Raw genomic sequence first — 13,494 nt, forward strand, 5'->3', positions numbered from 1 at the left:
AGCTACCACCCCTGCACTGAAACCAGCCTAACATGGACTGAAATCTCCAGAACTGTAAGCCACCAAATAAAGTATTTCTTTCTTCAAGTTCTATGTGTCAAGTGTTTGGGTTATGGCAGTAAGAATGCTGTTTAAAATAATAAAAAGACAATTCATGGAATGAATAAGATACTTTTAAAATATATATCTGATGAATATAGTATAAAAAGAGAAGAAACAAAATAACTTTACACTGAAGACACCAGACAAACACTACCTCAGCCAGGTGATGAAGTTAACATTAATAAAGATGTCTTTTGGACGACTTATTAAGTGATGAGAATGTCACTGTCCCTCTCTCGTATCCCTGCTAAAAATCCATATCCTCAATTAAGTTATGGGATTTACATCAGACACTTCCCAGTTGAGGGCCATTTGATAGAATACCTGGCCAATACTCAACACTGTCAAAATCATCAAGACAAGAAAAGTCTCAGATATTTTCAGTTAAGAGAAGATTTGGAGAAAACAGGGAAACCAGATAGCATCCTGGATGAGATTTTGGAAAAGAAAAAGATGATTAGGTAATTTTTTTCAGAATCTGAATACAGCCAGGTGTAGTGGTGCATGCCTATGATCCTAGTACCTGAGAGGCTGAGACAGGAGGAACCCAGGTTGGAATCCAGTCACAGCAGCTTAGTAAGACTTTGATTCAAAAGCTTCTGGGTTCCATCTCCAGTACCACAAAATAAATAAATAAATAAATATAAATATAAAAATAAAAAGGGCTAGTGGTATAACTTGGAAGTATAAAACCCCATATTCAGTTCCAAGCACCCCAAAAAAACAGAGAGAGAGAGAGAGAGAGAGAGAGAGAGAGAGAGAGAGAGAGGAAAATCTGAATATGACATATGAGCATTAATTAATAACCATATATCAATGTACTTCATTAGCTTTGACAGGTATACCATACTAATATAAGAAAGTAATGATAGAAGAACTGAGTGGCAGGTACATAGCAACTCTATGTACTTTGTTTAGGAGATAATAATAGGAAAAACTGAGCAGCAGTTACATAGCAACTCTATTACTATGTGTGCAACTTTTCTATAAATTATTTTAGGATAATTAAAATTAAAATTATTCCAAAATAAAAGTTATCTTTTAAAAATAAAACCTTCTTCATCCCTCTCACATAATCTTCAGGTGATGACATTTGCCACCGATCCGTGTGTCATACGTGTGGAGTTCCCGAGTCCCGCACACACGGACGTGGGAATGAAGGACAGCAAGAGGGGCACACACAGCTGGGTCCCAGGGTGTGACACGCGGACAGACAACCACACCAAGACAAAGGCATGCGCCACACACACAGAAGAGCAATAGAAAACGAGCTGCTGGATTTCAGAGGAAGAAGGAAGGAAGTACAGGATGGGGTTAAAATCATGTCATGACACTGAAGGAGGAATTGGAGACCAAAATGATTAGAAAACACTGCAGAAAGAGGGAGGAGGAGAGGTGTGAAGCAGCTCAGCATGAGACACGTCCAGAGAACGGAGTTACTAGTTTAGAAAGAGCAAAACTAGCCAACAGGGAGTCATAGAAAATGGAGCAAGAAATTTGGAAGAGTATGGAATGCTGCAAAAGTAGTAAAGAGGGAGTCTTGCAGGAGTGAGTGACATCACTCATCCATACATTTATTAAACACCTAATTTTGCCAAGAAGTGTGCTCCACACTGGCTCACACATCAGAGCTGTGCTTGGTGGGACTGATCTGATGACAGAATGTGGAACAAATCTTTATTTGAAAGATTAGGTAAGAGGACTCACTAAAGCATAAAGGACAAAGGCACCTAAACTAGACAGAAGAAGGATGAAGGATGGAGAGAGAAGCCAAGATTATCCAGTGGGCCAGCTGAGGTTATGCTTAGGGAAAAAAATCATGATTTGATTTTTGCTTATTGTAGAATATAACACTGAAATACACTAGCTTATTTGTGTGTTGGGGGGGGGGTTACTGAGGATTGAAACCAGAGACATTCAACCTCAGAGATACACATCTCCAGCCCTATTTAAAACACACAACACACACACACACACACACACACACACACACACACACACACACACGAAAAAAAACCAGCATCTTGCTAAATTACGGAGGCTGGCCTCAATCTTGTGTTCATACCATCTCAGCTTCCCAAGTACTGGGATTACAGGTGTGTACCATCATGCCTAGCTAAAATCATGAGCTTTAGGAATTGTTTTTTATTTTCAATTACCTACTTGTTTGAAGGAGGTATCATCATCTTTTCAGTTCTTGGACATATCAAGACAAAACTAGCCTCTGATGCAAGAGACAGTAGGAATCAGAACCACCAAGAATGCAGCACTGATTTGTATGCCTTTCTGCGCCAGCTAAAGAAAAACATAGTTGTAAAGTGGGATGAAGGAAAATGTGATATTATTATAAGACCCAGGAGAGAAAAGAGTGGACAGAGCTAGTGGGGTTGAAGTTTTACTTTTCATCAGGTATGGGGATACTGTGAGAAGAGGTGAGGGATTCTATTTACCAGATCTTCACATTTGAGCAGGATGGATCTGAAAGCATAAATGAGCAATAACAAGTAACAAGTTTTATTACTCCTTTTTCATTAAGAACAGTTTGAAACTATATAGATACATTCCCCTTCTTCTGATGAAGAATGGAGGGAGAAAAGTGATAAATCTAAATAGGAAGGAAAAAATCTTAATTTAATTTTGGTTACTTGGCATAGTAATGCCACTAATATTTAATTGACATGTGTGTGTGTGTGCATGTTTGTGTTAGGGATTGAAACCAAGAGTGATCTACCTCTGATTAACACTCCCAAACCTAATTTATTTTGAAACATGGTATCACTAAATTGTCACTTATTACTTTCCTCACACCTGTTATCCTCTTGTCTCAGCTTCCCAAGTACTGGGATTATTGACATATGCCACCATGTCCAGCTAGCCGTACTTCACCTTTTTCTATTTTAGTTTCTTTAGTTCACATATCCTAAGCACTGACTTCTGGAAATATAAACAGGCTGTGTTCGGCCGGGCATGGTGGCACACGCTTGTAATCCCTGTGCTTGGGAGGCTGAGACAGGAGGATCGTGCAGGTTCAAAGCCAGCCTCAGCCGGCTTAAGAGACCCTGTCTCCAAATAAAATATAAAATAGGTCTGAGAGTGTAGCCCAGAGGTAGAGGGCACCTGGGTTCCATCCCCAGTACCACCACCAAAAAAAAAAAAAAGAAAGAAAGAAAGGAAGAAAAAAAGAAAGAAAGAGAACAGGCATGTTCCATCGAATCCCACAATGTAAAAAGGGAAGCAAATATGTAAAAAAAAAATCTAAAAAATATTTCCTGGTAGATTGAGAAGCCGCAAGAAATAACATATGAGCAATACTTTATGGGAGTCTGAAGGAAGAATGACTTATACCTGTGGTTTTAGATAACAGGAAAGGTTCTTAGAGAATATTATATTTGAAGGAAACCTTGAAGGACAAGAAAGAGTGGCATGAAAAAGAGCCTTGTAGGGCTAGAGAATGGCAGGCAGATGGTTGTGAAACCAAGAACATCACCACCAATGGCACATGTCTATACTCCTGTTAAAGAGGTCAAATACAGCATAGTAGTTATGAGAGTATATAACAGAGTTCAACTTTTACTCCACCAATTCCTAAGATTCTTTTTTATTAATTTTTAAAAAATTTTTATTGCTGCATTGCAGTCATACATCTTAATGGGGTACAAGATGGTAGAAGCATACATGCACACATCACTCATTTAGCCCATTCCCAGTTCCCACCCCATTCCTTCCCCCTTCCCTCCTTCTCATGTTTGACTTAGTGATTGACAATGATATGTTCATGAATGAACATCATGTGCATTATGGAGTTTCCCTTCTCCCATCCCCCTCAGGTTGACTTATTTGCTCCTCTATGGTTTCTACTTCCTTGTCTAGATTTCCTCCTCTGACCCTTTTTCTCCCTAGCTTCTGAATATTAGGGATTCTAAATAAGCCACTTTACCTTTTGGTGTCTTTATCTGTATAAAGGGGAAAAATAACATGGCTCACTTCATTTGATATTAGTGAAGAATGAATATGTGCACCCACGTGGAAAGTTTAAAACAGAGCTTGGCATATGGTATGATAATAAATGGTGTTTTTTTTAACATGAAGAATTTTCATTTTTATCATTTTAAGAATGTAATAATTCTAATTTTATTAAGCTTTTTACTTCTTTGCTTTGCCAGGTACAAACACAGCTGGAAAGATTTAGATTAAACAGAGTAATAACTTCCTGACTGAGATGGTTACAAAATAATGAAACATTTTCAAAAGAGATTTGGGATCGTCCTCCTCCTGCATTACAAAACAATGAAGTCAAAGATTTTTATGAGAAGAATAAGTAAGATGTGTTGAAGAGGCAGGTTAAACTGGTTTACATCTTAAGCTCTTTACATATTTAGGATCATCTTATTTAATGCACTAAGAAAGTGTTTAGTACAAAACCAAAAGTAAGTATAGAATCTCCTGTTTAGGTCTGCGGTTTGTTTATCACCCTTGAAGGTGTAAGACTGAGACAGTAATACAAGGCTGTGACACTGAACACCCCACCTTGTGACACCCAATGCTTATGCAATTGTCAAACAAAGAAGCACTACATCCCCTGGTTGCCAGGGCAGAAATTTTGTCCTGTGATTGCTTCAGAAAAGTAGAGCTTGGGAATATTTCCAGAAGTAAATGGGCAAAGGACAATCCCAGACCTCTTTCAGTTCTTGGAAAAAAGAATGGGCAAAGTGCCCATCATGGCAAATAATAAAAGTGACAGAAAGAGGAGAACAATGGCTTTAAAAGTGCATTGACTTTTATTGAGTGTTTGTTTCCTGAGCAGGTATGTTTATTGATACTGGCATTTTGAAAGGTTCCACCTTGCCTTGATGTTCACACCTCATTGCAGTGAGTGTGCAAGCAATTTCTCTCCTGGCTGCTACTGTCTTTTGGCTAAAAAACTTGTCTTTTTTTTTCCTTTCTTCACTAAAGTAATACCAAAAAAAAAAAAAAAAAAAAAAAACAGCATCAGTTACACTGAAAGGCTTTCTTTGCAAGTGAAACATTTTATGTGCCTTACAAATAGATGATAGGAGCCCAGGCGTGGTGGCACACACCTCTAATCCAGTACTTGGGAGGCTGAGAAAAAAGATTGAAGGTTCAAGGATAGACCTAGCAACTTAGCAAAACCCTCAGAAACTTAGTGAGAACCTGTTTCAAAATGAAAAGTAAAATAGGGCTAGGGGTGTAGCTCAGAGGTAGAATGCCCCTGGGTTCAATTCCCACTACCAAATGAAAGAAAGGAAGGAAGGGAGAAAGAAAAGAAAGGAGAAAGAAAGAAAAAGGAAAGAAAAATTATCACTCTAGTAAACTTACTAATGAAATAGGCATAAACCAGAAATTTAGTTCTAATCATAGGAGTTTTTACTATTATGAATCTATTGAAATAAAACTAGAAAATCAGTTAACAATAAAGATATACTGAGTGAAGAAAAAAAAAGACCCGAAAGTTGGAGGCAGTGAATCTATTCTTATAACTTCTAGAAAGTGCAAGCAAATCTATAGTGAGAGAAAGCAGATCAGTGGTTGCCGTGGAGTCCCTGTGGAGGTGGGGGTGTATATTTAAAGGAGTGAAAGGAGGGATTACAAATGGGGAGTGACAGATACTATGACTATTTTAATGGTTTTGCAGGTATATAAATATATCAAAATTTATATACTTTATTTATATTAGCAATATAAATAAAATGGTTAGAGAGAAGAAAGACAGGTGTAACTTATTTTTCCTGAATGACAATAAGTGGCAGACATTTGGATGCTTTTATGTTTATGACATAACACATACAATTTAAACTAAATAGTGATCAAACAATTAGGAAATCATTATTAGGGTGAAAGTAGCCTTCAGTATTGAATGCATCATTCTCAGTGCAAGAAAGAACAAATTGGCAAGAGAGCAAATAATCATACTCAAGTGGAATTGATAGCTATACACTGATCTGTATCCTTTGAGACTATGCCTGTTTTTCCTCAAGTAACCATAAAGTGCCACAAGTGAAGCATTAGTAAATTGGGAAATACAGAAATATCACAAACACTTCCTGATTACAATGCAATAACACTAGAAATTATTAACAATTAAAAAGCAAAAATGCCCATCCACGGCCGGACGTGGTGACGCACACTTGTAATCCCTGTGCTTGGGAGGTGGAGACAGGAGGATCGCACAGGTTCAAAGCCAGCCGCGCTAGCATAAGAAACCCTGTTTCAAAAAAATATATAAAAAATAGATCTGGGAGTGTAGTCCGAAGGTAGAAGGGCTTCCAGGAACCCCAGTACCACACACACACACACACACACACACACACACACACACACGCCCACCTAATAATTAAAAACTGCTCCTTTAAACAATTTTGGGGTGAAAGGGGAAATATAAAACAAAATTACAGCTTTTTCATTTTCAAAAAAAATATTGAAAGAGAACCACTGTGTATTGGAATCTACAGAATACATTTAAAACAGCCTAGGAAAACTCATACTAAGATTTTATCATTAAAAATGAAAGCATAATGGAGCCGGGCATGGTGGCGCACACTTGTAATCCCTGAACTTGGGAGGCTGAGACAGGATGATTGCATAGGTACAAAGCCAGCCTCAGCTACTTACTTAGTGAGACTAAGTTTCCAAATGAAGTATAAAATAGCTTTGGGAGTATAGCCCAGAAGTTGAAAAGCCCCTGGGTTCCTCCCCCAGTACCACAAAAAACAAAAACAAATGAAAACATAATAAATCATTTGATTTCCAATCTGAAAAATAGAAAACGAACAAATAATAAAAATTAAAAGATTAAAATAGAGGGAGATATAGGACAAGTTAACTCACTATTTCCAAGTCCTAGTTTAAAAAAAAAAAGAAAATAAACAGACCACTACCTAACTTGATAAAAAAAAGAAAGAAAGAAAGAAAGAAAGAAAGAAAGAAAGAAAGAAAGAAAGAAAGAAAACACGAAAACAAAATGGGAAATATCAAAGGGCAAAAGCAGTAAAATAAAATTTTGATTTTTTTTTGTGGTGCTGTGATTAAACTCGGGCACCCTACCTTCCGACTACACTCTCAGTCCTATTTTAAATTCTACTTATGAATAACAGGGTCTCACTAAGTTGCAGAGACCCTCCTTAAGTTGCTGAGGCTGGCTGAGAATCTGCAATGCTCCTGTCTCTACTTCCCAAATACTGGGATTACAGTTGTGCATCACTATACCTAGCTTGTAAAATAATTTTTTTTTTTTTTGTGGTACTGGGGTTCCTGGAAGCCCTTCTTCCTCCGGGCTACACTCCCAGACCTATTTTATATTTTTGAAACAGGGTCTCTTACGCCAGAACGGCTGGCTTCGAACCTGCGCGATCCTCCTGTCTCCGCCTCCCAAGCGCGGGGATTACAAGCGTGCGCCACCACGCCCGGCATAAAATAAAATTTTAAAAAGAATAATAAAGACATATTTGAAAAGTGAAATAAAAATGATTTTCTAAGAAAATATAGATTTCTAAATTTTACTGTTTTAGAAGTAGAATGCTTAGTGATCAATTTTTATAGAAAGAATTGGAAAACATTATCAAGAAATTGCTGCACAAAAGACCATTGGCCAATGGATGATTCCAAGGCAGAATCTACAAATCCTCTCTCAAAAGCTAGGTGCGCCAAAAATACTATATATGCTTTAGGGCATTGAAAATGGACTGAAGAAAAAAAGAATACATGAACACTCCTGATATCATCACAAAAATTATAGTCCAATATCACTGAATAATGTATTACATAAAAAATTAATAAGCACATCAAATACTATATTAAAATATAATGATCAAGTTAGATTGGCCAATTTACAGTTGATTCATTATGAGGAAATCCTTTAATTTAATATATCATAAAATAGTTTTAAGAATCAAAATAGGATTATTTTTATAGAGCTGAAAAAGCCTTCAACATTTAATATTTTTTCTAATTTGTATTAAAACAAAAATATAGAAAAATAATTAATTTATTTGTGTGTGTGTGTGGTATTGGGGATGGAACCCTTCTCGGACTACACTCCCAGACCTATTTTATATTTTATTTGGAAACAGGGTCTCTTAATCCAGCGAGGCTGGGTTCAAACCTGCGTGATCCTCCTGTTTCCACCTCCCAAGTTTGGCTAATTTCTTAACATGACAAAATATTTCAACTCTATTGAAGGCCAGCATTATAGAAAAGGGCAAGCATGCCTGTTATTTGCATCATTACTTATCATTATAATTGCAGCATCATCTATCACAATCAGAAAAATCACTATTCATATGAATTCATAAAGAAGTAAAAATATCTCTTAATATATGAATGAATCAATGCATAATAGTAATTAAAAAATGAAAGAACTCAATAAAATAACAATATGCAAAATTAACATGCAAAATTCAACAGCTTTCATAGACACAGCAATAATTAGCCAAAGATCATAATCTTAGAGAAAATCAATTAATAATGGTAACAAAGGGAATTAAATGCTTAGAAATAAATGCAACCAAACTGGTCATAAACTGTAAGAGGAAATATTTTAAAACATCTGAAAGACTCAAAACTGGACTTGAACAAAAATGAAAGGCTTTCCCTATTCTTGTATAGGACAAATCAGTATCATAAAGATATAGTTGTAATACTACCCCAATACAAATGCCACAAGCTTTTTTTACGGAACAAGTCAAAATGCAAAAGTTCTTAAAGAAAAACAAACATGTAAGAATATCCAGGAATTGACTCTGTTGGTGAGATTGAGTGCAGTGCAGTGGGATTAAGGCTGAAAGGACGCCTTTGGAAAGGAATTTGGTAACACATAACAAATCTACATTTATTTTGCTTTGCATTTACCTTTTGATATAACAATCTCATTCCAGGAATTCACCTTGAACAGACATGAGTAACAAAATTAAAATATGTATGCATATCCATAGCATAATTGGTCACAATTTTTTATATTGAAATCAGCCTACATGCTAAAATAGAGGATATATGTTGACTAAAATATAAGATAGTCATACTATTGGATAATAAGCATCAATTAAAAAAAGAGGAATATTTTTATGAACATATAAGATATATTATTAGCTGAAAAGAAGTCAATAAAAACTATCTTTCATATAGAAAAGAAGGGCAAATAAGAAAATATACAGATATCTTCTCATTTTGCATAAGTAATACAGGAGGTATAAGCCAGAAATAAATGAGAAAGGTATCTGTAAGGGATAGGTAAGAAAAGAATGGAAAGAAGGAAAAATGAGGAGAGAAGGAGAATGGATCATTCTAAGTATATCTTTTATTTTTTCCTGCATTTGACTTATGTAAATTAACAAACATTACATTCAATTTTTGAAAATCATAAATCATGTTAGGTAACTAGCATGTTGTCTGATACATCTTGGTTATCAGATTTTTTTTGTTTCTTTCTTTTTTTTTTTTTTGGTGATACTGGGTTTCTGGAGGACCTTCTACCTCTGGGCTACACTCCCAGACCTATTTTTTATATTTTTATTTGGAAACAGGGTCTCTTAAGCCAGCCTGGCTGGCTTCGAACCTGCATGATCCTCCTGTCTCCGCCTCCCAAGCACTGGGATTACAAGCATGCACCACCATGCCCAGCTCCATTACATTCTTGAATAGATAATTTATCTTTTAAATTCAGCAACATTTCTGAGAATATACCACATATACAGTAATATGCTAAATTCAGTAGAGACTTTAAATTGGGTTGACATACTAAAATTACATTCAAAATCTTTGTTCTTTAATGAATAATGTCTTAATTAGAAAAGAGACTTTGAGGCTCTTTGAAGAATACATAGGTCCAACACTGCAACACAGAGTACAGGTAAAAACTTTCTTAACAAGACCTCAAAGGCATAAGAAACTAAAAGGCAGATCAATATGTGGGATTACATTAAATGGAGAGCCTCTGTACAGCAAAGGAAACTATCAGGAACCTCAATGGAGAACCAACAAAATGGGAGAAGATTTTTCCACGTACTCCTCTGATAGAAAACTAATATCTAGAATATACAAAGAACTCAAGAAATTCGGCACTAAGAAGATAAATAACCCAATTAAAAAATGGGCAAGTCAGCCAAGCGTGGTGGTACACGCTTGTAATCCCTGCCCTTGGGAGGATGAGACAGGAGGATCGATCACACAGGTTCGAAGCCAGCCTCAGCTACTTAGTGAGGCTCTCAGCAACTTACTGAGACCCTATTTCTAAATAAAATATAAAACAGGTCTGGGAGTATAGCCCAGAGGTAGGAAGATCCTGGGTTCCACCCCCAATACCACCAAAAAAAAAAAAAGGGCAACTCATCCAAATAGACACTTCACAAAAGAAATTAAAATAGCCAATAAATGCATGGAAAAATGATCAACATCATTAGCAAACAGAGAGATACAAATCAAAACTACCCTGAGATTTCACCTAACTCCAACTAGAATGGCAATCATTCAAAACACAAACAACAACAAATGCTGGCGAGGATGTGGAGAAGTGGGAACTCTAAGACATTGTTGGTGGGATTGCAAATTAGTGTAACCAATTTGGGAAACAATATGAAGGATCCTCAGAAGAATGAGAACAAATTTACTATATGATGCAGCAATACCAATTCTGGATTTCTACCCAAAAGAATGGAAACCAAACTACCAAACTAATGGATGCATATCAATGTTCATAGCTGCACAATTCACCATTGCCAAACTATGGAACCAGCCAAGATGTCCATCAACAGACAAATGGATTACAAAACAACGGGATATATACATAATGGAATTTTACTCAGCACTAAAGAAAAACTAAATTCCATCATTTACAGTCAAATCGATGGAAATGGAGAACATTATTCTAAGTGAGATTAGTCAGTCACACAAAAAAAGAAATCAAATGCTCTTCTTAATATGCAGAAGATAGGGAGAAAAAGGGTCATAGGAGGAACTCTAGATGAAGAAGGAGATACTATAGATGAGCAGATAAGGCGACCTAACTGAGGGCATGAGAGGGGAGAAGAGGGAAATTCTGTAATGCACATGATGACTTTAACCAACATATCAAAGTCAATCACTAAGCCAAACATGAGAAGGAAGGAGGGAGGGGTGGGAATTGGGTAAGAGCTAACTGGGTGATGTGTACATGTATGCCTCCACAATCTTGTACCCCATTAAGATGTATGACCACAATGCATCAATAAAATAATTTTTAAAAGAGCTAAAGTCAAATAAAATATTAATCTAGAAAAAAGAAAAAACTACAATACTATAGACATACAGAAAGTGGGAGAAAGTGGGAGAAAGGTTAAATCTCAAAATAAAATCAGAAATATTTTTATGAAAACAATATGCTATAGGAAGAATACCTCTTAATTTCATCCCAATCCCTTGATAATTTTGGTCATTTCTTTCTTCTCAAAATTTCATAAGGCAAGTTAAAATTAAAGAGGTAGACATACTAGAACCATTAAAGTGATATTAAAGAATTTAAGTAATGATGTACAGAGAGAGTCGGGGATTAGAAAAATGAAAATACAATTTAGGGAAAGAAACTCCTTAGGAATCACAAGAAGGAAAAAAGGAAATGCACTGATAAATCACAGAGCCCTTATTACCTAATGCAATAAGTTCATCAATTGATGTGTTGCTGGACATTGAAGCCCCCCAAGACCCTGCTTCTATGACTCCCCAAATCATCAGGTGCCTCAGTGTCTCAGGGGCCTGAACTCCAAGAGTGGGGTTCTATGGTACTTGTAGCTGAGAAACATTTCTAACTTACACATTCTGGGAATCAGATCGCATGTGGTTTTAGACACCTTGACAATATAGGTCTTCAGAGGAGAAAAAAAGAACTGAAAACAAATAACATACAATCAAAAAGACACAAATAGAAGAAAATAAAACAAGGCAAACCAACCCCTGCTGTGTTTGTAGAAACTGGGTACCTTTCCACCTCCCTCGTAGTCAATGGATTTCAAATTTGAAAAAGAAAAGAAAAAAATAAGTGACTAAGGAGCTGGACCCAAAAGATCCAAAAGACTTGAAAGTTCTAGTTGACGATAGACAGATGAGCTGGAGGTCAAATAAAGTCCAGCCATCTGTTCAAAACTTGGCTAAATCATGGGTTGCAAACTCAGGACCAGAGCTAAAGAGGAAGGAAAGCAGATGTGTGATGAAGTTATAAGAGAAAAAATGCAACTATCTGGATCAGATTTTACATGTAGTAAAAGGCCATGAAAATGAAATTATTTTTATTATCTATAATAATATCCTGTCTTACTCTGAACAATTCTAGGGAGTTTCAGTCTGGGAAATGAGATTTATTTTTTATGCTGTTAGAATCCTGGCTTTTACATTTGTATTTTTTTTAAATAATAAAACATCTGACGATTGTTTTAAACTTATGGAAAATGGTTAAAATGGGACTAAACAGAAAGTTACTCATCATGTTGACAATTATTATTCATGTAGATTTTTAAAAATATTAGTATGCACCTAAAATATTTGCTTTACACTTTACAGAGTAAGAGAAAGCCTAAACAGTAAATATCATAAATTCAATGAGAAACATGAATGACAAATAATGGAACAAGAAGAAATAATATTATCTTTGCTGTGCTATAAAGAAATTTTGATCTTAAATGAGCAGAACTTAAGGAAACTCCATGTCAAATACAATGTAACATATCCATGTTTCAATCATAGTTCACAGGACTCATTATTTCTAAAATGGAGGCAGATGACAGGTCTTTTATAGGGCCTCAACTGGGCCAAGTCAGAAGGAAAAAGGCCACTGAGTTTGCCTGTGTAAGCTTCAGAACACACTGACCTCATCCATGTTTGAGAAAATAAAGCCAAAGCTACAGGGTACCCAGGCAACTAGTTTTTAATTTTATGAAAACAGACTTAAACCATAGAAAATACTGACTGGCTCTCTGGTCTTGTCAAGTCATCTTTGCACAGATGCTTACTCTTATAGCCTGTTTTTCTTGGTAACTGTTAGGTTTTAAATTTTTATTTCACCTACATCCTTAACTTTCCAGGCCTTTTTATGTAACTCTAAATGTAGCTCTAAAAACTTGATTTTCCTTACTTCTAGGTCACATCTTTTCTTCCTTCCATTCAATTACAGGCAATCATCAACTATTTTTCTTTCTTCTTGGGCTTACATAATCTCTGACCTTGTAAATAATATATTTACAGATATATTTACAAATAATATAAAACAGCCTCTACTAACCCAGAACACCATCATCTGGGGAGTTTATGTGCTCATCAGTCAAGTCACAGTGAGGGAGTAAGCAAAAATAGCTATTAAATAGGTATCCAGTGCCTTTCTATGTTGATTTTATAATCACCTCTGAGTTCTCTAAG

At 36.0% G+C, this 13,494-nt stretch overlaps 1 protein-coding gene across 1 annotated transcript in view; it reads right to left on the minus strand.

The window, feature by feature from the left end:
* Positions 1 to 13,494, minus strand: part of SLC26A7 (solute carrier family 26 member 7) — a gene marked incomplete at both ends in the record, with an annotated part of 119,095 nt that overhangs the window by 72,850 nt on the left and 32,751 nt on the right. The gene's annotated exons all lie outside the window — the stretch shown is intronic.

This window comes from Muscardinus avellanarius, assembly GCF_963383645.1.
Source record: "Muscardinus avellanarius genome assembly, chromosome: 4".
NCBI classification, from domain to species: Eukaryota; Metazoa; Chordata; class Mammalia; order Rodentia; family Gliridae; genus Muscardinus; species Muscardinus avellanarius.